At 35.5% G+C, this 26847-nt stretch overlaps 1 long non-coding RNA gene across 4 annotated transcripts in view; it reads left to right on the top strand.

Annotated features, from left to right (window-relative positions):
• LOC140635183 (uncharacterized) overlaps positions 1 to 26847 on the top strand; it is a 96009-nt gene that overhangs the window by 63022 nt on the left and 6140 nt on the right. For 3 of the 4 annotated variants that reach the window (XR_012032526.1, XR_012032527.1, XR_012032525.1), the window contains exons 7-10: positions 6849 to 7014; positions 16649 to 16705; positions 17746 to 17888; positions 25697 to 25920. This is a non-coding gene — a long non-coding RNA (uncharacterized lncRNA). The remainder of the gene's footprint in view (positions 1 to 6848; positions 7015 to 16648; positions 16706 to 17745; positions 17889 to 25696; positions 25921 to 26847) is intronic. The other variant, XR_012032528.1, reaches the window with a different exon arrangement.

Here is a 26847-nt window from a genome sequence, read left to right as displayed (position 1 = left end):
AGCCTACATTCAGGGCTCAATCTGATTTTACAATAGAAATTGCACATGCTTTTGGATTGCATAATATGCAATTACCCAGCACATGATTGAACTGAATTACAAACTGTTGTTGATTTTCTGCATGGAGCTTACTTGGCTCTTTGATATATATTTTCTCATTAGCTTTCCCCTGATTTATTTATGATATTGTTATGCATATAAAGGGCAGATTGCTGAAGTTCACATTGCAATGACCGAATTAGCAGTTGAAAAATTCACGGTTATGATGTGCAAATAATTCCCTGGGTGTTCTGAAGGTATGCTCTAGTCTCCTCTGTAACTGTGAAGCTGGCAGCCCTGTCTTTACAACACCTCTCACATTTATCCTCCCTTTACCTTTCCCATGACCACCACTTCAGAACCTAGACATCTCTTGCCTGGAAAATTGCAATATTTTTCTAATCATATCCACACATACAAACTAATCCCCTTGAAGTTCATACATCTTAGTGCTGCAAGATTGACCATCCCAAATCACTCTTCTGGTTATATTGCTCCCAGATCCAGGAGTAAAGATAAGGAAGAGAAGATAAAAGAAAAGGAGGAAGGAAGAAGGAGGGGAATAAAGAGAAAGGTGAGAGAGAGCAAGGAAATTTCTTTAAGGGGGGGATGAGGGATGCAAATAGCAAGGGAGAAGAGTAGGGAAAGAAAAGAAGGCTGAGAGGAAGGAAAGGCAGCAAATGCTATATAGCTGATTTCTATCTGGTATCAGCTTCCTTTAATAGTACTCGCTTTCTGCAAGTGGAATGGAAGCCGATGATGGTTTCTGCAGTTACACACTTCAGTGGAACATTTCTATTTAATCTGCCTAACTGGGTACTTTTCCACCTGTGTATCTCTCTCGTCTAAATGAAAGGCTATTGTCACTGCATCCAAGCACAGGACATTATAATTAGGTCAATTTCAAATATTTATGGGAAAAAGAAAGGCATCCTTCTCTCACCCCCTCTCAGCAGGGACCATTATTGATTGGATGGTGATGAATTAGTGAGATGTGCTGGGAGAATTGGTGGGGTGCAGAGAACATGCGTTGTTAGTGCCGATTATGCCACATGCATTTAAAATCCAAGGCATACAACGAGAGAAGAAAGTTATTTAGCAGGTTTAATTTGCCCACAGTCTAAGAAATTGTCTGAGTTAAGATATGGGAGAAAAATCCAGAAGAGTTCATCACACATTGAGGGTGAAAGTGATGTTTCGTTCTTTCTTTTTTATGATTCTAAAGGCCAACTTACAAAGAAGAGCCGTATAAGCAGCTTTAAAAATTCTGAATTGTAAGATAAAGATTTAGTGCCTCACAAAATCAAATTGGAAAAGTAGAAATCTTAATAACTACCTCTTCTAAAAAATGAATAAAATGAAGAACCAAAAATCGTATAGGAATTCAGTAATATTCATAGTTACGAAACATAAAACAATTAAATGTCTGAAAGGAGATCAGCAAACTGTTAGTTTCCTTTTGAAAGAAAAGTGATGGGTGAACAAGTTCAATCATGTGGCTTTGCCTATCTTTCCATAAAATCATATTTCAATAATAAAACTCCAACCAAGAATAAGAATATAGAAAAGAACTTCTCTAATTAACACTACCTTTATCATCTCCATTCTAGTCATACAAATTCCTGACCATGAGGATTGAAAATGTTTACTTTTCACCAATATATCTCTATTAGCTCAGAGACAAGAATATAGCAAATACTCAATTATTACTATTTGGATGTATACATGATTTAATTATGTTTGTGAGATGTATTGTTTCCTCACAATTCTCAGGGCCAGATGAAATATAAGATCAAACATTTTTGTTATTTATGAGAGTGATTAGCTTAAAATCCTTATTGAAATCTGTTTTTTATATTCAAAATATATTTGAAATTAAAAGAAGAGATTGTATATGATTTTGGGGTGTGTGTGTATGGAATGTATCATTCTTATACAGATTTTTTTTTAAAGGGAATAGACTTTGGTATTAGTGTTGGACAGCAGTAAATCTTAAAATATAAGTGATTTATTGGTTGTAATTTAAGATTAAGATGCCAGCTTTTCTATAGGTGAATAAATAAATGGTGCTACATCTACACAATGGAGTATTATTCAGTGACTCTAAGAAATGAACTAGTAAGCCATGGAAAGACATGGAGGAAACTTAAATTCATATTGCTAAGTGAAAGAAGCCATTGTGAAGACTACATGCTATATAGTTCTAATTATAAAATATTCTAGAAACAGCACAACCATGAAGATAGAAAAAAAAAGATAAGTGGTTGCCACGGTTTGAGGAGGGGTTTTGTGCCATTACTGCCATTCACCATAGGTGGCAAAACATATCTTTTCTCTGGATAGGCACTACATTACTAACCCAGAGTCTGCTGAATTTGTGCTAAGTCCTAACTATACCAGTTGTCATCTATAACTACAAGTCTTAAAAAAGTACTGTCTGATTAATTGTGGGAGAGATGCTGTAAGAAAACAATCTAGTCACCTTTCATTTTAAGGACTTAGCACTTGTAATTGTGAATAATGAATAATGAGTGTGGTATACATGAAAAGAAAATGGTGAAACTCTGGTCAGAAAACTCAAAAGTCCAAGAAAACCCTTTGGCTCTACCTTGAAAAATTAGCAAATGAATACCTGCGTATATACTTAAAATGTGCCAGGAATACAAGTATCTCCTCCAGGATTCCCAGCTTATCTCAAGTTTTTCTATTATTTAACCAAGTATAAGTCCAAGTATGCTGAACAAAAACAAAACAAAACAAACAAACAAAAAACTTCTATTACATATTCATATCTTAATATTTATTTTAGAGAACAAAACCAAACAAAATACCTATAACTTATGTATATTTGACCAGGGGAAGGGGCGGAAGTGGCTGGTATTTGGGCAGGGTACACTTATCAATTTTCTGCCTTATTTTCCCGGAGGAAATGAAAGCATACAGATTATGTTTCTTAACCAAAGATATTACCACTTGCTCAGTGATAGATTGAAAATGAAGGCAATGATTAATGAGAACTGGCATCTATCATAGTGGCCTTTCCAGCTGTGGTCAACAAAATTCTAGGAAATCTTAGGAACTTTCTTGGGGACAGCAGTGGGAGGCAGGAAGACTAGAGAACATGTGTAGGATGCTGAGCACCTAAATCTACTATAACAAAACAGCTCCATTTACTTGTTTTATATTTTAGTTGTAAGCACATGATTTCTGTTCAAATCAATGCTTTCTTGGCTAGAAAAATAATTAGAAAACTGTTGGTCTAGAGATTATGCTTTGAAAATTCAAGCCAATATATTAATGGCATATGTCACAAAATCAAATGTAGGAACAACCATGTAGAAAAATGAAAAGAACAGTGTGAGATAATGATAATAAAAGGGGAATAAAGGTGAAAAATGTTAAATGGATTTTGCAAATGTATACTGAAGAAAAAATATTGCAGAAAAACAGGTCTTTTAACAAATGAGAACAGCACTGAAAAGCAATCATTTCAAAGTTGTTGAGATACTAGACTCACTCAAATCAATTTAATAATAATATAAAGGAAAGTTAAATTTCATCCATTGGAAGGATTTTTTAAAATATATTTGATTACATACTTGTGGAAATTTATACCTGTGTAATTCCATATCACATCATTTTTAAATAAATAATGAAATTTGGTTGTAATTTTATATTTGTATAAACAATGAAATTAATAATTTAAAACTTAGTTTATAGACTTTTAATTTAAAGGAAATCAAAGGTTATCCTTCAGAATAAAGAAAAAATATGCTTGAAGTGTATTAAAAGTGGCAATAGTGCAATAGGCAATTATAATAGGCAAGGAATCAAAGATATATCTCAACTTTTAGATTCAAAGACATTTAAGGTTAGTGTGAAGCAATATTGTATATGTTCCACATTGTCTATTGGATCAAGCTCAGATTAGCCTCACATTTGGTTTTCTACTAACTGATCTAACACTTACTCTTTGGTCTAATCAGTTAATAGTTATTAAATACTCACTATATGCACTGCAATGTATGGAATGATATGTGTGTTTATCTTGAAGCTTTCATTTATGTTATTCATTTTGTGTCTTTTTTTTTTAAGAGACACAGAATAGAATATGTGTCTCTCTTTTTTTTTTTTTTGTCAACTCAAATTCTGTTAATTCTTTAATATCCATGTCAGGTCTTGTTCCATGGAGCTCTCTTAGGAAAGTCAGGCCCAAGGAAGAGTTCCCCCTCTTCTAAATTCCTAAAACAATTAAAACATGACTGTTAAAATATATGCTTGATTATGTTATTTCATGTTCTCTAGCAATTCCATTTATATGTCTTATCTCCAGCTGAGTTTTTAGTATTTGCTGAATGTTTAATGGATAAATATTTGTTGACAGATGAATGAATTACAATTCTTTGAGATTAAGGTTTTTATCTATTCTATTTTTTCTTTTCTAAAAACTACTATATAACTTGGCAGTCACATGGTGTCAAATAAAGATATGTTGATTTTTAATTAAATAATTAATGGAATTAAATGGCTTTTTCAAGTTAGAAAACTTACACTTTTAAAACTACTTTCACAGCTTTTATTTTTTTATTTATTTTTTTAAGATTTTATTATTTATTCATGAGAGACACAGAGAGAGAGGCAGAGACATAGGCAGAGGGAGAAGAGGCTCCCTGTGGGAAGCCTGATGTGGGACTTGATCCCAGGACCCCGGGATCACGACCTGAGGCAAAGGCAGATACTCAAGCACTGCGCCACCCAGGTGCCCCTCACCTTTTATTTTTAATGGTATTATGATAAGAAGCCTTTTATCTGGAGGGTGGAGAAGAGCAATTTAAGTCCACCCAATGTGTCCATATCAAGTAGTACCCGACCCACACCTACAGATCCTGGTTTCCAGTCACATGATTTTAAGATTATAAAAGAAAGAAAATCACTCAGGTTTAAATTCTGGGAAACACATCAACTTTCTTAAAAAAAAAAAGCAAATATTTGCTTTTAAATTTTCTTTTTTAATTCTTTTTCTTCCTTATGCTCCATGTCTCCCAAGTTAACATTCACTGTCAGAAAAATGAGTCCAAAAATATATATAAAAAATATAGTAACTGAAAAAGTCCAGACATAGCAAAGCTTCCTGACTTCCCACTATTAACTAACACTTCTGAAGCATAGTGCTTTCTTAATGGTCCACATTTCTTTAGATTTTAATGTCATCCTGGGATGCCTGGGTGGCTCAGTGGTTGAGCATCTGCCTCTGGCTCAGGGCATGATCCTGCAGTTCCGGGATCGAGTCCCACGTTGGGCTCCCTGCATGGGGCCTGCTTCTCCCTCTGACTATGTCTCTGCCTCTCTCTCTCTCTGTGTCTCTCATGAATAGATAAATAAAATCTTAAAAAAAAAAAGATTTTAATGTCACCCTTTGTATATTTTTACTCCATCTATTTGGGTTATAACCTTCTTTATGAGACAGATGGAATAACATTCACTCTGGTGCCCCTCACTCCTCTAGTGCAGACCCTTCAACAGGGTAGGATGTGTGCTAAAAACAAATACATGTCTGCGACAAAAAAAAAAAAAAATTATACATATGTAGGTAGACATATATAGGCTCTGTGCTAGCTGATGCAAATACTAAAATAAAAAAGAAAGGCAAAGTTCTTCCCACATGGAACTCATATTCAAGTGGATATAAAAGACACAAATAAATAAGTAGATGAATTGGTAGGTAACTTCTATCTGTAGTAAATTCTATGAAAGAGACAAACAAGGTATTGAAGGAGAGTTTGACAGTAGTGGACCAGCTTCTATCTGGCAGTGGAAGTCCTCTCTGAGAAGGGAATGGTGGTATAAAACATACACTACCATGATGATCCCACTTGGGGAAGAATGTGGAGCCGAACTCATCTGGCATAGAATACAGTGTAAGTATAGGCACTGAAGATGCAGAACCAAAGAAGGTTCTGGGTGTGGGAAAGGGTACAAGAGTTGGCAGATGAGGCTGAAGAAGTAAACAGGAGCCAGATTATGTAGGGTCTTGTGGGCTTGGGAAAGGGAGTGGCTTTTATTGTAAAGGTCATAGAGCCTTGAGGGGTTTTAGGCAGAGGACTGACCTCCTTGAGTGTCTGTTATTTTTAAAGATTACTCTGGATGCTGTGAGAAGTACTGATAGGAAGAAAAAAAGGTGTGGAGGTCTCATGGCACTCCTCTTTGGTCTCTGATAACATCTCTGGCTATTGATCCCCTCTATCTAATGCTTCCACATGGGTTTCTCTATGTTTTGTCTTCACGCTAGTGTTGTTTCTCTCTCTTCATGCATTATCCCTTGAAAATTCCATCTAGTGTCATGGTTTTAGTGCTCACTGATAGCATAGGATTTCTAAATCTAAATCTCCTAGACAGATATTCTCCAGTCTTGTCATATACATCTGCTTTCCACCTGAATATATTCATTTGGCTATCCATGGATGGCTAAAACTCAGATGTTCGGAATAGAATTAATTATTTGACCTTCCTTCACCTGGCTTTTTCTCATTTATTTTCTATCCTAATTTCTGGACACTAAAATAGGAATTGTCAGTCCACAGCCAAACACAAAATTCATTTGGACTTCACGCTCCCACCACATTTAATAAATCATGAATAAATTATGAGTTTCAGTACACTGAAATTTAGGAGAATTTATTTTCTCCTAAATTCTTCTTGAGTCCTTTTGCTTTTCTTCAGTCCTACCATAGCAATTCTGGCTCAGGCACTCACTGTCTGTCTTTGGTTTCAGTAGCATTCATGCTATATTCGTGTTCCTTTTTACACAGCCTCCTCAAGCATATCCATAGCAAGCCTTCTAAGCTTTCAAAATTCAACTTTGAAAACAAATCTCAAGCAAAGGAATCCACAAAGCAATCCCAGATGTTTTCAAAAGCAATGGAGGAGTATCTAGAGTCATCAGCTGATCACCAGAGGATCTCCTGAACATCTCTGGTGAGCTGCCTTATTCCTCTTCCTTATATCACTGCCTTTTTTGTAGGCTTGCATCTTCTCTCTCCCTCCAGATTACCAGTCACTTGGAATATATATACTGAATCCATTCACTCTATTTTCAATCCATTTTCCACGAAAGTCTTTAATAAATAAACTTGATTGTATCAGCCCTCAGTTTAAAATCTTATTTTATAGTTGTTTTTTTTTTTTTTTTTTTTTTTTTTTTTTTTTTTTAATGGGTTCAGGAACACCTTAGCTTTTCTCTAGGACAGGCTTTATCTAGTACTCTTAGCCTTGGATTCTGATTCTCCTGTCCTCCATTGTTCCCTTATTTTAAACCATATCAGAAGCCCAGTTTTATGTGAATCTTCATGCTGATTCGTTCCTTTCTGAAGAGGTATAAATACTCTCATTCTATAATTCTCAAACTCAATTATATTTCAAGAACAACTCAAATGTAACTTCCACTGTGGAGCTCTTCCCTTCAACACAGGATGTACCGACTGCCATAGAATCATAAAGAACAACCAACACAGATAGCATTGTTCACCCTCCATTGCCTTACAGAATTACAATTAGACCATGGGCTGTTTAAAGCCAAGGACCATGATGTTTCTTATACTTTTATAGTGCATAGCAGTGTTTTAGCATTTTAAAAGTGTGTAACACACATTGTGGAATGAATGAATAAATGAATAGAAGAACAAATGAATAAAGATGACTGCAATCATAGGATTAAGAATAAATATGATTTGGTTAAAAGGAATAGAGCAAATAATGAGAATAGTAAAAATGAGATTCATTATTTGAGAGAATCCCCATGAGTGGTGAGAATCAAGACCAAGATAAAAGCAAATAGGCCAGAAAGAAGTTCATGCTTTCACCAGGTGAGAAAAAACAGTTGTGGGGTAGAAATATCAAGTTGATCACATAGAAAGGTTATAATATGTGACATATAAGCAGAAATTACAAATATTTGGGAAAAAAAGTAAAATGTGAGACTAGAGAAAAGGAATGTGAAGAAATATCCCAAGTTATAGGCATGAAGCAATTGTGAAGAAACATGCAAGGGAGTCATAGAAAATGCCACAAGGACTACTTCAAGCCCAAGTTAAACTTTTTTGAAACTTGAGTGTGGGATAAAGGAAGACACTTCAGGACACCTGAATCACAGGAGTTTAATGTTGAGCCATTTTAAAAAAAGCAGCATAAGCCAATTTTGATTAGGATTTTTCAGGGAGTAATTTTTTCTATGTTTCTACTAAGATGCAAATTCATTTCTAGCCTTGGTTGGCATTCCTGTTTCCAGAAAAGGCCTGTGCAGAGTAAAAGTTGGCTTAATTCTTTCAAATTTATTTTTGATTAAAAGCTCACAATGTACAGAAAAGTTTCAGTTACTGCACAAAAAAAGAAGGTTTTTATTTTCCTATACATTTTGATAGTAAGTTAACAACTCAATATCACATGCCCCTAAAATATTTTAGAGTGCCGTGCTTGTAGATGAGGTCATCCTCCAATACAGTATTTAAAATCAGAAATTAGCAGTGGTAACATTTTTAAAAAATATTTTATTTATTTATTCATGAGAGACACAGGGAGAGGCAGAGACATAGGCAGAGGTAGAAGCAGGCTCCCTGCTGGGAGCCTAATGTGGGACTCGATCCTAGGACCCCTGAATCACAACCTGAGCCAAAGGCAGACACTCAACCACTGAACCACCCAGGCACCGCAGCATTGGTAAAATTTTTGCCATCCACTCCTCAGATCTATTCAAATTTTGACAAGTGCCCCAGTAATGTTCTTTCTGGAAAAAAAAAAAAAAAAAAAAAGATCCATTCAGAATCATGGGCCTGGTGGTTGTTATATCTCTTTAATCTGCATTAATCTGCAGGAGTTCTTTAGGTTTTGTCTGTTTATGTATTTGACTTTCTAGATCTTGATGCTTTTGAGGATTTTTTTTTTTTTTTGATGCTGTTTTGTAAAATGGACCTCAGCTTAGGTTTGTATGATGTTTGTTTGTATGATTGGATTCAGATTCTGCTTTCTTAGCAGGAAAATCATGATAGTGTTGCCAGCCTCTCATTGTTACTCTATCAAATGGTGGTATTTGTTCCATAACTTCATGAACACTTAATTAAGGTGATATAGTCCAGGATTCTCCAAGTAAAGTCATTTGTTCCCCTTTTGCAATTCATAAGTTCTGTGACTTGCTGCTGTGTAACAGTATATTTTGTTCTTCATAAAATTTCCACATTTATTTTTTATTTATATCTGTATGCACTTATGGCTTATTATTTTATTAATAAGACCATCAGCATCAGCAATACCTGAGAACTTCTTAGAAATGCAAACAAATGCCCATGCCCACTTCCAGATTTACCTAATTCAAAACTGGTGGTGGAACCCAGTCATCTGAGTTTTAATTGTCCCTCTAGATGGTTGTGATATATGCAAAGGTTGAAGAATGACTGGAATGCTGGATCTCAATCCAGCACATTGAAATCCAGTATATTAAAAATCACCTGTAGGAACTTTTAAAAACTGCCAATTATTTAATCCTACCCCTAAAGATTAGATATAAATTGTTGTAGGATGGGCCCTCATTATCACTTTTCTTGGTGTTTTTTTGTTTGTTTGTTTGTTTTTTGTTTTGTTTTGTTCTGTTTTGTTTCCTAAAATGATTCTAATGTGCAGCCAGGTTTTAAAACCACTGGAGAATTTTATCTGAGACAGTGGTTCTCAAACTTGGCTCCAGATTTCAATCATCTAGGGAGCTTTAAAAAGTACAAATGCCTGAGTCTCACCTATAGAGATTCTAATTTAATTAATCTTGGAATGCAGCATGAGCATCATAATTTAAAAATATTATAATCATCTGGAGAATTCACAAACCTGCTGATGCCCAGTATAGTCCACTCTCTATGCTAATTAAATTAGAACTCTATCTAAAAAAAAAAAAAAAAAATAGAACTCTAATATAGGTTCCAGTATCAGTAGTTTTAAAAATTCCTCAGTGGATTACAATGCATACTAAATTTGAGAACCAGAGCTCTAGTTCCTTCTACACCTTACAGTGGACTATTCCATAACAAGGCTACTTAATAATAATAATAATAATAATAATAATAATAATAACAAATAAATAAAACTATCCCTTATTGAAGCTGTAATGTGTACTAGCATAGTGCTAAGAACTCTCTCCAATTTGTGATAATTCTATACTATTCAGATGAGGAAATTGAGACTGAAAGCAAAGAATTAATTTGGCCCAATTCACATGACCAATAAGTGGAAAAGCAGATATTTGAACTTAGCCTCTGTGACTGCAGAACATTTGCTCAAAGCTCTTATACTCCATCTCTCACTCCTTATGGGTGAATCTTTTTTTTTTTTTTTTGTTCATGAGAGACACAGAGAGAGAGAGAGACATAGGCAGAGGGAGAAGCAGGGTCCACACAGGGAGCCTGATGTGGGAATCGATCCTGAGTCCCCGGGATCATGCCCTGGACCAAAGATGGCGCTAAACCGCTGAGCCACCGGGGCTGCCCTGAATCTTGCCTTTTGTGAGCTCATTTATTTCATTTAACAAACATGCCTTGATTATAACAGGTATTGTACTAAGTTTCAGGCATGCAGAAATTTAAAAACTAATAATAAAATGCATAGAAGTCCTAGAAGGTCCTCTTTAAATGGGAGGAGTCCTGGATTGGGTGACATAGTACTTCTAATAGCACATTGTGACTCAGTAAGGAAGAATGGAATAAACAGATCATGATTTGGTTTCAGGCAGAAATTGGCTGAATCCTGCCTTTGCCAATATCTCTCTCATTTCTTCACTTATACATGGGAAGATAATAACTATTACCTAGATTTAGCCTATGAGATTTAAATGTTGAAAAATAGCTAATTTATCATACCTGGTATGTAGAAGATGCTTATCAAGTTAAATTAACATGGCTCATGGTCTTCTTTTATGAAATTGCTTTCTCCCTGATGTAAGGTAGATAGGGATGGGAGCAACTGACATTTGGATAAACCTAAGCATCCTTTTCAGACCAGTGACATTGGTATCAGCTAAGAGATTGTTAGAAAGGCAGACTCATGAGTTCCACCCCAGATTCTGTAGTTCAACAAGAACCCCAGGTGATTTGTAGGTGCAATTAAGTTTAAGCAGGTATCCAAGCAAATTCCTGATAGAATGAAACACATACTGGTTAAATTTTGATGAGAAATGCAGTGAGATTGGTGGTTGGGGATGGGGTGGTATTGGGGCCAGAGTTTAGAAAGATTTCAGAAAAGAAAATCTAAGCCTCAATTATAGAGTTAACCTAAAAGCCCGCCCTAAGCCACCATCTTCTTTTTCACAGAATCTGGCTACAGATTTTAGATTTGTTTTCTAATGATCAGGTTAATGATATTCCAGCCCAGTTTATCTGTGATTATTTAGTGACTCATGTTGACTGGTTGTTGAGGGTTTTTCTTTAAACTTTTGAAGTTAAGTTGATGTTTGTTTTCAGGTTAGGACTTTGTTCTTTCCTCCCAAGATGAAGTGTTTGAGGAGGAAATGAACTGGTCAGGTACTTGTATCTCTAAGGTGGGAATAGTTTAGCAGTAACAGAGTGCACATCGTTACAGAAATTGTATACCATCCTGGGGCCATATCCTTGTGATAGAAAAGAAAGTGTCATCCAGTCTCATGGTAATGACTGTCATAAATAAGGGAAATGGAATGGCAAGGACAATTAACCCACACTCTTCATCATGGTAAGTGGTTCTTCTTGGCTAAGGCTGTTTTATGTCCATAGACTATCTTGTACACATTCAGGGTATACTCTACAGTGTTCGTAATTATGAAAATCCTACCACTGTGTTTGCAACTACTTGAAATTTTGATTACTCTTCTTCCAATTACATCAATTGCATTGTGTGTGCTTTTTTTTTTTTTTTTTTTCTCAGATGGCATTAAAGGTTGCTCTTTGTACAGCATTTGTGGGGGAAAAAATGGGTTGTGGGGAAGAGGAAATGTCATCAGAGAAGAACTATAAAATAACACCATGAAAAAGATAGCATATTGTAAGAGGTGCTGATATGGTAGATGGTCCTTATTCAATGAAGAGTGAATCTAGGCCTAACGACCAGATGGCAGAGCTGAACACAGAAATTCCATATGTGTGATGGCAGCGAGGGACGGCCATTGACATACTTGCTTTTCCAGCCAAATGCCTCGGCAGATGCAGAGTTTTACACTTTAACATTGCAATATGGCACTAAAACCCAGGAGAAGAGTTAGATGCAAGATTGAAAGCTGATTTAAAGTGGCAGAGTTTAAATCAGATCCTATCCTATCAGGGTAAAAGCTATGAACAGAAAGGAAGGAGGAGATTAGCTCTCTTTCTACAATTGTGCTTTGGATCTGCTGGTCTTGTCAGGTTTTCTAAAGAGGAGTTAAGTCTGGTCATATTAGTTATAGGCTTCTTCGTATCCCCAAGCTCTTCTAAAAAAATAAATAAATAAAATAAAATAAAAATCAAGTTTTAGAAATGGATTATTAAAGGAAAGCAGCATTAATGTGCTCTGCCTGGAGTCTGAAAGCTCATAATGTGAGTTATTCTCCACTTTGAATAAACTGCGAGATGCACTTGAAAATTAGATTTTCATTTAATTGCATTTTTCTGTGTGAGGCGCTAGAGGCAGCCATCTTTGTGGAAAAGGGATCGTGTCTGTTCTGTACTGCTCAGAAAGCCCTAAGAAAAATTTACTTTAAAAAAATTGAGAACACCCAAAGACTTTTACAGTTTTAATACATATTTCTTGGAATATTGACAAACATCAAAGTTCTTTGAAATTATTAAGCTATGGGCTAGAAAGTCATTTGCAGTCTTTTTCCTTGGGTCTCAGTCATCTTCCTTAAATTGCCAAAGGCAGCAACAACAAATTCATTTCCCCAAACATATCCAAAGTTGATCACAGAAATTTTACATGAACTTTCTCCATGTTCTTGGTGTGATGTGTTGTTCAAGGTTCACTAAAGGCACTAGTGTGAATCAGCTTTTGTCTGGTCTCAACTTGCTTTTGCCCTGAGACCTTTAATGGCCTTTTGAGAATAGGAAATGTCTTCTGTGCCCACAGCTTTCCCTTTCAAACCATTCTTTCTCTATTTTCTTTTATGAATCTTAGGATTCAGGTGCATAAAATTTCTGTCCATTCACTGGACCTACATGGTATTTACACATCTCTACATTTCTCTTCATGGTATTCCACTGAATATTACCCCTGGTCTTCTGTATTTTATTGTTTTCCAGTGGTTTGCTTTTGAACATGAATAAATGGTTTCATGGTTTCTTAGAGGACAGGAATCAAGACTTTGGTTCTTATTTTCTCATAGTGCCAGGGGCACTGATATTTAATTAGTATTTATGGAATTGAATGAATGCTCATGAGACTAACTGGGTCCATATGGTGCTCTGGAGAAGAGAAGGGAAATGACAAGAAATTAAGATGAATTAGTGTGACTCGTTATGGCAGGGGGCAGTAAGGTAGAGTCTGCAGGTACAGATCATCTGCTGTTACCTGCGGTAGGTTTGATGCCTACTATGTAGTGATGTGATGGTCATTACATTGTGCCCAGTTCAAACTCTGCCTCCTGCAAAGGCCATCTCTGATGACACTCTTATGACAACTCTGATGAGAATGAGATATTATTTCTGCTTTTTATAAGCTTCCAAAGTAAATGATTTAAGATAATAAGCAATAGTAGGAAGTGTGCTCATAGTTACAACAGTAATAATTAACATTTATGAACAGGTACTACATGCCAGATACTGCATTAATTATGCATTATCTCATTTAATCTTCCCCAAAATAGCTTAGATTTAAGGGATATATATATATTAGGGAGATTATATAAACTGCCCAAGGCCCCAGATCTGGTAAATAATAGAACTGGGGAGTAAAGCTTGCTCTATTTAATTCTAAAACCCTAGTTTTAAGTGTTTTGGTATTATACAAAAATTATGATCATTGAACACTTTTAACCAAATTGTACTAGAGTCTTTTAAAGTTAATATTTACAGCCTGTCTTAGATTTAGGCTAATGTTCAAGGTCTTTCAAGTCACATGAACACAAATGTCCAGAACATAGCTTGAGCACATTCCAGTGTGCATTTGTTTTCATAAGCTGCTTTCCTTAAAATTTTCATACCCAGTTACATACATTTGATTCTTACTGTCCTTTAAAACTCAACTCAGTATTCATATTCACATAGAAACTTCTTCTGATCTCTTAAGCCCAGAATGATCAGGTTACACGAGCAGCTTTAAATCTGGCTACCTCCCTCATTCTCCCCAGCTACTGCCCAGGCTCATGTTGCCATCATTTCTCACCAGACCACTACAAATACCCCTTAAATGGGCACTCTGTTTCCATACTGTCTCTTTTCAATCTCATCTGTTACTTAGTTTTTTCCCAAAATGATCTTTTCAAGCTATGTCATCTAATGTTCACCCATATTCTAGTGGCTTTCCACTGTTTTTAGGATAAAGACCTATGTCATTAACCTAGACTGTCCTAGCCTCTGAGTAACTTACTGGATTCAGCTGCATAATCCCGCACTCTTTGTGCTCACAGTTGCTGGCCATCTTTCCTTGACTCCTCCCTGCTCTCCTCTCTGTCTCTCACCCTGAGAATCTACACAGGCTCTTTCTTCTCCCTGGATTTGCTCCATCTTTGACTAGCTTACTCAAGCATCCTTCAAATTTGGAATACATTGAGCATGAAGAGCCAGTGACCTTGAAGCCACATGCTAACTTTTGGCCAAATACTTAAGCTAGTAGTAATGCTGAAATTTTTTCTAGCTTAAGTTAAATTAATAATCACTTTTAGTGAGTTGATCAATATTTAAAAGGAGAACTGAGAGTTAGAAGCCTTCTCTTTTCTTGGAGGGATATGTAAATAGCAGGGCTCATGACATTAGAGTGCATTGCTTGATTCCTTATTCTATCTTCATACCAACATGTTGTAACATGTTGCTTACAACAATATCTGCTGTTGCAAGTACTCTTCTTACCATGTAACTTGACATTCCTCCTTTTTAGTGATAGAGTCTGTGATTCTCTTTCATTGATCTTGAGCAGAGTTCTGTTACCTCTTTAACCAATAGAGTACGATGGAAATAAAAGTGATGCTTTGTAACATTAAATCAATTAAACACCTATATTAGTTAAGCTTCAAAGCATGGCCTTACCTCATGAATAAATGTCACATACTTTTCTCTCACTCTTTTGGGACTTTTACTCTTGGAATCCAGTAGTCATTTTTTGTAAACAGGCCCAGAGTAGAGTTGTATGGAGAGAGGCCACAAGTAGAAGTTCCAGCTTGCAGCTTAGCTGAGGTCCCTTCTAATAGCCAGCATCAACTACCAATACATGAATAAGTGTACTGCCAAATGATTACAGCCTCCAACCATTGAACGATGACATCAACATACTGGAGCATAGATAAGTTGGCCCCACTGAGTCCTGCCTGAAGTCTTTACAGATTTGTAGTAAAATAAAGTGGTGACTTTTCATCATTTTTGGGGGGAGGGACCATTTTGTCATGCAGCGGCAGAAACTGTAACAACACCTAATTTTAATGTCGACCTCTAAATTAATTGTTCTTTTTTAATGGAGTCAAAATTGTAACGCTTCTAAGGAATACACCATGGGCCCAAAGACTAGCAATAGTGATTTCAGTAAGAAAGGTAATTCCTTTTTTTAGTATTATATGCTTCTTTAATATTTTTATTTCCCTTGTCTGTTGTGACTTTTCTACATTACCACAATATTAATACAGACCTAAAGCCAATTCCACTTTGGAAGTCTAAGCAGGCCTATGCTGGGGACCAGGAAAAAGAGGCATGGACTTTTTAATCTTAAATCAGCTTTGGCTTTAGGGAGAAATGGTGATTCTCCTTCAGATGATTTTTCTTTTCCTTGCTTTCCATTTATCATAAAAATTTATCTTTAAACTCAGCTTTTCTTAGTTGGTTAACTGAAGTTAACTTTGTTTGGAGATTAAAACAGAATTATCAGTCAATATTGTCTTAATTTGGGCTGCTATAACAAAGTGTCATGGATTGGATGCCTTGTAGATGACAAATCTATATCTTATAGTTCATGGTCCCAGGGTTCTGGGATTAAGCCCCACATCGGGCTCCCTGCTCAGTTTGCTTCTTTCCCTGCTGATCCCTTTGCTTGTGTGCACTCTCTCTCTTTGAGAGAGAGAGAGCAAGTGCAAGTGGGAGGGGCAGAAGGAGAAGGGGAGAGAATTCCAAACAGATTCTGTGCTGAGTGCAGAGCCCGATGCAGGGGTTCAATTTCATGACCCTGAAATCACAACCTGAGCTAAAACCAGGAGTTGGATGCTTAACTGACTGCCACCCTGCCACTCCTGATCCTCAGTCATTTTAATTTTAATGGAACTGGCTTTTTAGACCAGTATATGTTTTAATTCTAGAATAATTTCATGTGTACATAAGAATATGTATTCTACAGAATACTTACTATATTTTAAACTCAGTAATTTTTATTGTTGTTTTATTAGGTCAATATTTAGTATAATTTACCAGTTTCATTGTTCTTCTTGAATTCCTAGCCATCCACTTGGAATGATTTTTCTTCTGAAAAGCAAAAAACAAAACAGGGCACCTGGGTAAGTTGGTTGAGCATCTGTCTACCTTTGGCTCAGGTCAAGATCCCAGAACTCTGGGATCGAGTCCTACATTGGGCTCCCTGCTCAACAGAGAACCTGCTTCTCCCTCTCCCACTTCCCTTGCTTGCAGTCTCTCTCTGTCAAATAATAAATAAATAAATAAATAAATAAATAAATAAATAAATAAAATCTTAAAAAAGAAACAAAAACAAAACAAAAAACTTCTATTTTCATAAGTTCAATTCTGATGATCATTTTTTTTTCTTCAGTTTTTTTTAATCCCTATTTTTTAATGTTCTTCATTATGGAAGGATAAGCTTTGCTAGATTTATAATTTTAGTCTGGACATTATTTTCCTTTATTGCTTTAAAGGTATTTTCTTATATTTTTGCTTCTACTGTTTGTGTTGAAGTCAGATGCCAGCTTAATTGATGCTATTTGGAAAGGCCTTTTTAATCTGCTGATTTTAAGATTTTCTATTTGTTTATATTTTTAACAATTAAAATCTGCTGAGTTTTGATGTTGATCTATATCTTGATTAAGGATTTTAGGATTTCTTGTGTGGGTGGCTTGTTGTCTTTAATCATGTTTCAAAGTCATTATCTGTTATATTCTATCTTTATATTACTTGTACATATCATTATATTACTTTTGCTCCATGTGCTCTCCTCCCTTTCTGGGACTCCAAGTAGAAATAAGTAGGGCTTTCTTGCTACATTCTCCATGCATTTTTGTATTGTATTTTCAATCTATTTTTCTCTGTATTCTTTATTTTAGATATTATCTTCTGGTTCACTAATTATCTCTTCAGCTATGTCCAATCTTTCATAAAACTCATTCCTTGTTTCTGCTTTCAGTTATTGCATTTTTTAGGTAGAGGATTTTATTTATGTATTTATTTATTATTAAATTTCCAGTTCCCTGAAAAAATTCTCCATCATTTCAGGGACATATATTATAAAGACATCACTGATAATTCTAATATATAGAGCATGTGAAAATGTTTTATTATAGTTTTTTCTTTCTTTTCTTTTTTGTAGAGAGGGGCAGAGGGAGAGAGAGGGAATTTCAAGCAAGCCCCACATCTATTGCAGAGCTCAGTGACATACTTGGCCTCACAACCCTCAGATCGTGACCTGAGCCAAAATCAAGAGTTGGATGCTTAATGAACTGAGCCACGCAGGTACCCCATTACATTATTTTTCTTTTCTTTTCTTTTTCCTTTTTTAAGATTATTTTATTTATTTGAGAGAGAGAAAGAGAGTAAGTGAGCACAAGCAGGAGAAGTGGCAGGCAGAGGCAGAGGCAGAGGGAGAAGCAGGCTCTCCCTTGAGCAGGGAGCCCAACGTGGGGCTCCATCCCAGAACCCTGGGATCATGAGCTGAGCCAAAGGTAGATGCTTTACGGACTGAGCCACCCAGGTGTCCCTATAGTTTTTTTCTGAATATAGTTCACATTTTATTTTTACATTTCCAAATGAGACTTGCTGTTATTAATTGTATGCTGGAGATGGCATTAGGAAAAACATTTACAGTTATATTTGATACCTAAGATGATGCTTTTCTCCAAAGGTGATTTGCCTTTGCTCTTGCTAGACACCAAGGAGTACTAGAAATCTGGGGCCATTTTTGTCTAATTTGAGAAGATGAGGTATATGAAACATGAGCTGCAGTCTTTGAAAGGACCTTACTATTTTGGGGCTCACACTTATTTTTTTGATGCTGCTGTTTTGTGGGATCCCAATCAAAAGAGGAATCCTCACATTCTCATTGGAATGTCCTGGATATCAATATTTATATCCATATCTTCTCTGGACTGTCAAAAAAGTGTTCCTTTATTTCCTAGGTTCATCTCTGGAACCTACACTCACCTAAAGAAAAAGCATACACAAGTGCAGGAATCAAATTCCTTATCTGCTTTCATTGGTACCAAGTTGAAATTTCTCACAGTTTTGTTATCTATCTGGTGCTTTTTGATTTTTACACACACATGCACACAAACCCCACATAAATACTACATATACATTTAAATTTTATCCAGTATTTCTAGTTGTAGTCACCTGGAATATTGATTTGAATTACCTAGTCTACTATTACTAGAAAGGAAAACCTTCCTTTTCCACTTTCCTAAATCTTTCTTATCCAATATATTGCATTCTCTAAAAATCAAAGACTCAATCTAAAGTCTATAAGCATCCAAAGTAAATATCACTAAGTGTGCACATGCATTTCTTCCATTCATAGTAGATGAACCTCAGACCATGATATGATTCAAAGATTATTTACTCTAAGATTACACACTTATATAACAAATTTGCAATCTAGGTTTTTAGTCTAGGAAACATTAGAATAACAAGTTCAGTAGCAGAATGAGAAGTAGAGTGACTTTGCCAGAGTAAACATACAACTGCAACTTGAATTAATGGTTATCAAGGAAGTTAGTCAAAATTCAGGCTAATATAGCAATGAAAGGATGCCTATCTCAACACCATCTAAGAGCATTAATGTACAATAATAAATATATAATGTTTACATGCCCTGCAAAAAAACCCGCATAAAATGTTGTTTGTGAGTTCTACCTTAAAAAGGTAGTGAGGTTTATGATGAATTTAGTATAAATTTCATTATCATTTCTGAGTTCAGATTGGCAAATTTCAATTGTATTCATCTCTGTGAGCAACTCCTTTTATGATTGACATTGAAAAAAAGAATTTGTTTTTCTTCCTCCAATTACCTTCTTACATTGCCAATAGAAAGTAATCCTTTTAAATTCATGTTTCTTTAGGTTGTAATAAAATTATTTATTTTCTATGTACAATGTTGCTATATTTTTCATCTTTAACTATTTTTTCAAGGCCATTTTTCACTTTATACTAGCTAGCACTGAGCTGTTTTCAGTACAGGGAGAGGAAACATAATATTGCTGATAAAGCAAATCTCTTTTTCTGCTGAGTCTTTTATCCATTTTGGCCAGTGGTACATATTGGAGTCTTTAAATTATTACTTTTCTGTTCATATAACCATGATGTATAACAAATTGGACATCAAGCTGAATGTATGTACTTCCTTACTAAATTTATTTATTTATTTTGACCACTAAACTAAACCAATCTAGTGCCTTATCTGACCTCATCTAAACTTCTGGAAACTGGATGTATTTCTAAACAGTTGGGAATTTGGCCAAGAAACACCCTTTGGTCTGCTCTACCAAGCAAATTATATACACTTATAAATGGAAATGTGAAAGAAAAAAGAAAGGCAAGAATCATATTTGCAAGCTTAGCATATTCTGGTAGCATAGACCACTAGTCATCCATGCATCAAGAAGTTGGCCTTAGCAATGGTGTGTCACCTTTTCTTCCTATTAAGAAAGGCTGATTTACTTGGGATTATATAAAAACTGTTGCAGAAGTACTGGGAATAATAGGGTATAATATCACTCTAAAACTTTGAGAAAGACCCTTGAAATTTTTTTTTCCTCTTCCATTATGTAGAGTTTCAAAATGCTATTATTTTGAGAAAGAAGCAAACCTAAAATCCCAGTTAAAAATCTATGCGTTTTAAAAAGTCTAATTAAATATATATAATCTCCACTTCCAACCCCTAAACAGTACATCATCTTAAAATATGCCTGCAGATAGGTTAGAAAGGTTGACAGTTTCAAAGTGTCTACCATGAAGAATGACTGAGAATTGCTACTCGTACTTAGTGTACAGGCATCAAAGATGCTAGTCACCTGCAATGTGTATAATAGTAAATTCTGGGAAAAAGAAAATTCTGGTCTCCCAATGGAAACAAAACAAAACTTCCCAAAATATTAAGGGCAGAATAAGGTCTTTTGAGAGAAAGAAAGGAAGAAATTCCAGAACAAGGAATCTGTGGGGGGAAAGTGTAGGACCTGAAAGGTCTGGGATACTCAGGAGCTACAGAGATGGAACAAAAGGCCTGAGAGAGAACCCTGGACAAAAGGGCACTGAGGACAAAGCATTTGCCTTCAGGGATGGTTTTATTCCCTGGAATGGGGGAGAAGGGATAAAAAATTTAGATTTCAAAAGGTCTTTCTGCCAAAGACAGAATTAAAGTTAGAGAATTTGTGAGATCTACGTAGAATTACTACTTATTGACAGTGGCTGTGAAAGTAAATTCTAATTCTGGATAGGCTCTTGGGGAAGTTTCTGCCTGCAGATAATTAGTTTTCTCTCAGTGCCACTAACTAATTATTTTATCCCAAAGGTAGGATATCCTTATCCTAAGGCATTGAGTCTGGTCCCTGGAACTCTTGGCACCAGAATTCTTTGAAATTCAAGGGCTTAAATATATCATCAGGGGAGTATCTCTTCCAGCAATAGAAGGCTAGATATTTTGGACTATGATTCCTGCTGAGAACAACTAAAAATGTTAAACAAAATATTAAGAGTAAGCCTGTAGGAAAACATTAAGGAACATCCAAGTTAGCAACAATTTTGGGAGCCAATATTTTGGAGAAAAATAAAACCCAGAAAAGTGAACTCTGCTTTTGACATTGCCTTTTCTCTCCAGTCATTTTCCTATTTCTAAAACTGAGTGGCTAAGGAAGCTGAACAGTATTTTCTGCGGGCTCATGGAGGCAAAAATTGAAGTTCAGGGACTCCTAAGTAGTTATTTGGGGAAATAACAGTTCCTGATATTTATTTATTTATTTATTTATTTATTTATTTATTTATCTATCTATCTATCTATCATCTATCTATCTATCTATCAGTTGGATTGAAAATATGTGAAATTACTGAATTTCAGATAGATTCCTCTTATTTAATCCTTTATTAAAATAAACATTCCCCTACGAATTCCCAGGGGTACAACCTCTTTCTCAGGTTAAACAGTGTTATTCTGAATGTTTTCATTCTGATTATTACTTAAGTTTTTCACTTACTTTTCACTGTAAATTTTTAAAAGGATTTTATTTATTTATTTTATAGAGGGAGAGAGAGAGAGAGAGAGAAAGAGAACAAACAGAGGGAAACAGCAGGCAGAGGGAGAGACAGACTCCCCGCTGAGCAGGGAGCCTGATGTGGGGATCAATCCCATGACCCTGTGATTGTGACCTGAGCTGAAGGCAGACACTTAATCCACTGAGCCACCCAGGCACCTCTTGCTGTAATTTATAGTGAACTAATATCTAGCCCAGTGCCCTCATAATATTCCTAAATTTCTTTGTTAATTTTTACAAAATGTTAAGCTTAATGGAAGCCCGTAATATTGTACTGTGGTTTCTTAATGGGTCTGGTAACCTGTACAAGACTGAGTTGGGGTGTTCAGATTGAGTAGAGGCCAAGAGTGCAGGCAGTGAAAGAATTCATACAAGGCAGAACAAAAGAGATAGAGTTTATTAAACATACTATAAGGGAGCAGCAGGCAGGACAGCAAAGGAGAGACTGCCAGGAGGTGGAGGTGAGGGGCTATAGTTACAGGATGAAATGAGCAAGTATGGGGGCATATGGAATTTTTTCTGTTTTGGTAATCTTAGGAACTGTGCCTGGTTGTAATTGGTCATTTAGGGCTTATAGCTATTTCAAGGTGAGTAGTAGCTTAATGAGCCTGGTCACTCTGGGCCCTTTCACCTTGCTCAGATTTCCATTGCTCAAGTCTGTTGCCTAAAAGCAGCCTCTACACTGAGTACAATATCAACAAATGTTTCTTTAATTTTTAATTAGGTCATCCTTTGGTTCTCTTCTATACCACTTATTTGTCTCTGTAATTTATTCCAGAATGAGATACCATAGTTTCTTAAATTCTCTTACTCAACACACATTTATTAAATTCCTGCTATTTCCAGGCACTATGCAATTATCTGGATGTAGAAAACATGAAAGACAGAGAAATACTTCAAGGAACTCATAGCCTAGCAAAGAGATAAAACATATAAATATCACCTAGGAATAGAATTTTGAATTCCCTTGAGTGAAATAATTTTAAAAATACCCATTAAAATATGGTAGAAATCAATGCAAAGTGGTTCCCCTAGGGACAGAACATAAAACCTAGAAAACAGAATACATAAGTGATAAAAATGTGGTTTCCATACCAGGCCCCAAATAGAATAAATTATCAAATCATCAAAATCATGGTATTTTGAAGAAGTTATTCTAAAGAATTAAGAGGATTAAAGATTGTGAAATTGAAATAATTTGTGTTCCTCTTCTCCAAATTGACAACAAACATTTTAAAAGAATAATTTCATGGGCAGCAAAATGTTAGGTTTGGAATACAATCCCCCCAAAATAATAAGATATAATCTCTGTGAGTTTATTATTCTTTGAAAGAAATGAGATAACCACTTGAAAATGGTTCATGGTGTACCAAGGCTTTTGTGATCTTACTTCTATTTTCACTGATACTTTCACTTTGGAAAAACAATCATGTTGATTCTTGAGAAATTCTTGAATAGGATATTCTCTCTCATGTCCCATGATTTTGCCTCTACATTGTCTCACCTTCAACCAACTCCAAGTCCTATTTCTCAGATCACTTCATACATCAGTCAAAACTTGGACAGGACCTTCAGGAATTTGTCCTATATCTATCCATACTGGGCACATATATAATAGTCATTTGTTTTAAACAAGTCCAACATTCCAGCCAATTGTACACCACCCTCCTTTTACATTGTCATGATCGAGTTCATATTGTTCTAAAATGCCAGTGAGATTCTTTTGAGGGTTGGAATCCAAAACCTACTTACATTAAGCTCATTAACATATTCTTATTGTTAATCTCTTATCTGAGTTTTAATCTATCATTTCTATTTGCTTGTGGACAACTTCTGCCTAAATATTCTTTTACCATTAAAATAGGCCTGTGTCATGTAAATCATTCACAGTGTCCTTGTATGACCTTATTTCAGTTAAATGTGATTCTTTATTCTTGTTGTTCCAGGATGGGAATTGTTGTTGTTGTTGAAGTGTAGAAAAATCATAAACTGTAAAGCATAAAACGTACCTAAAATTGTCCTACTACACAGGCAGTTGGTTAGACTTTCTGATCCTCACTATTACCACCTATATAACGGAGAATTGAAATAGAAGAATGGTACTATGGCTACTTAGAGTACTACATTCCTGATTATGTAATTACTGCTCCTTCATTACCCTCATTCTGTCAATTCAGTTTCTATCTAATCAAGTCTCTTTTCCATTCTCATTGCTATTCTCTGCCTACAACTCTGACTCCTCATGATCCCACCCCCTATTAAAATTAAAATAGTTATTAGGCCACTCTTGAGCAATTACAGGAGCTTCCACACTGTATTCCCTATTTCTTTCCAGCCTTGGTCTGTTTCAAACCATCTTGTGTACCTTATGTTCAGTAGTCTTGTTTAAGAGAATTCTCCTGCGTATAGGATAAAATTAAAACATAAACTGAATTCAAAACCTTCTAAGGTGCAGTGTTTCTTTCCATGTTTTCTGTACTTCTTATATAAATCTCTGTGACAACCCCAAAGAAATCCTGATGCTCCTACTTTTTATGAAAACTTTCTCAATTCCTTCTTATTGCAAATTGAAGTCATTTCCATTGCTTAAGACCGGATAATTCCTAAATCACCAGGAAAGTTTTCACTGATGAGGAACTCCATCCAGGGAAACTATTCAATCTCTTGTACTCTTATGGTTGTGATTCTCTCTTCCCCTGCCTCATATTATTAACTTTTAGGAAATAATTGATATCCAGTATCATCTCTTGACCCTAATGGTGGGTTTTGAGGGTTGGCACACGATAAAACAAATAGTCAAGATTTATTTCATGTCACAATAGCTCCTAACTATATTCTACTTTATAGATTACAAAAATATAGACTTTACTTATAACAATACAATTTACCTGATGGGAAGATGTCGTTACCCCACTGTTAGATGAAGAGACTGGGCTTCAGAACAGTTACAAATTCGTGGTTTGTTCAAGGATTCACAATTAGTAAAGGAGAGCCAATAACTGAACCCAGATCTCCTGACCTATAATGAGTTCAGGGCTTTCATGGTAATCAGTCCATATAAGTATCAAAGAACTTGGCCATCTTTTATGGAAACAATCTTTGATGACAAGGATAATGCCTCAATCATGACAATCATTGTTCAGACACTATCAGAGTGTCAGCAAACATTTTCACTTGCTTTCTGTTAGAATCTTTTGTCCCAGTGGCACTTCTTCCTGGAGTTCCAATACTTTTCCTTAAATACTCAGGATTGTAAAGCTGAACCCAGGACACCACTTGTCTTAGACCTCTCATTACCATCACCCTTCCAGGCACATTTCATCTGTGGATTTCTTTTTTTGAGGAAGTCGATATTAGCTAGTTGTATTGGAAGAGGGACTGAACCCCAATCACATAAAGTACTAATCATTGATTGGACTTCCTGTATTTCATATTTCAGGGAAGTTTTTCAATTTAACTAGAAACCATTCTGTAACCTGAAGGGAACAATTTCTAGTGGGATGATAGCAGATAATTTGGTAAGCAGGGAAGATGTTTTTGAGTGAGTTTCCTTTAAGCCATATTCCTAGTGATTACCTGTTTGGCCTCAATCTAAAGTCAGACATGATTTCGATGTTAATTTTTTCTTTTTTGTTTTCAAACAATTGTCTCCATATTGTGCACAAAGATAAAGTATTTTGGAATTTTAAAAGCTTGAAGAAAAGAGACAGGTTGGTTATATTCTTAGATGGGTTAGGGCATTCTTGCATAATTTCCTTTCAGCAGCAGCAGGAAGTCAGTCTCCACTAACCTGACATGTGCAGAGGGAAAGGCATACTTCTCTCTGCACAATTTGGCCTATTACTGGAACATTACTCTGACTTTCTTTATCTTCCTCACAATACATAGATGTTTGGGGATGGTTGCATGTGTATTTGCAGATGGATAAGGTGTCGTCAGAATGTCCACACTTTAAGTAAAGCTTATCAATTATTTACAACCTAATACAAATGAGTTTATCAGATCTTTTTTTTTTTTTTTCAGATCTTTATATTACAGCAAGTTTTGAGGGAGAAGTTCGAAGCACCAGGAGACGGAAAGAAGTGGTTTGATGGAATAGAATAAAGAATTTAGGAAGGAAGGGAAAATGGGAGATGCTGGAAGAGAATCTTTGCTTTAGCCTTGAGCTGGCAAAATTTCACCACTGATAATACAAAATGGTACCATGAAATCAAGAGGGTGACCTAGACAAATCTTCTTGTCAAATGGTATGTTTTTCCTGTTCAATACATCATCTCTGGTTCTTTATTTTCTCTCAAATAAATTCTCTCAGAGAAAACACACGTTCTAGAAAATAAAATGTTCAGGCTACAAAATGACATCTGAATTACTTGCACATTCAATCATTCTTGCAAGTAAAACAAAATTGATCAATAATGTTTGCTGTAGTGTGCTCCATTAAGCAGCTTTTCTTTCTGCTATATCTCCATAAAGCTTTCTATTCCCAGAAGGACAAGGATTAAAAGAATAACAACAAATATATATCAAGGAGAAGGAGAGTATATGGTGTGTTAGATATGTTTATGCTAATCCTAATTTATTCCTTCCAAAGTGAATAAAATGAAATTCTGAGAACATCCACTTCTCTTTTATAATCTTACTTTCACTCTGGAAGTTATATTTCTTGAGATGCATTTGGAGGAGACCACAGTTATTGACAGTATACCAGATGTTCCATTTTTCTTGCTTTTGATCTTTTTACATTAATTTTGACCATTCTGATAGTTTCTGAATCTATATAATATAGTTTTCTCTTCCCTCCCCCTTTCCTCCAATACCGTTTACCATCATTTTAACTATGGTTTTGCATATGTATCAAGAAACAAATCTAAACTGGATAGGTGATCCAAAGATAATTTTATTGTTTCATCCTTTCCCCCTTTCTCTTCTCTTTGCCATTCTGTTCATATACAATGTATATTCTTTAAAACAATTATAAAAAGAAAATAATAATGTGTCAAGGGACAATCTTTTAATTGATTTGTGATTGAGAAGAAGAAATAATACTTAAACTTATTCTCATTTCCTTACTTTTCTGTTTGTTCTCTCTTCTACTCTTTTTCTCATCCCCCTTTCCTCTCTCTCCTTTGTGATTGTGAACTTCTAAAGGTCACTAATTCCAGTACTAGGTCTAA

The sequence above is a fragment of the Canis lupus genome, chromosome 6 (genome assembly GCF_048164855.1).
Source record: "Canis lupus baileyi chromosome 6, mCanLup2.hap1, whole genome shotgun sequence".
NCBI lineage: Eukaryota > Metazoa > Chordata > Mammalia > Carnivora > Canidae > Canis > Canis lupus.
This window is presented reverse-complemented; position numbering and strand designations above follow the sequence as displayed.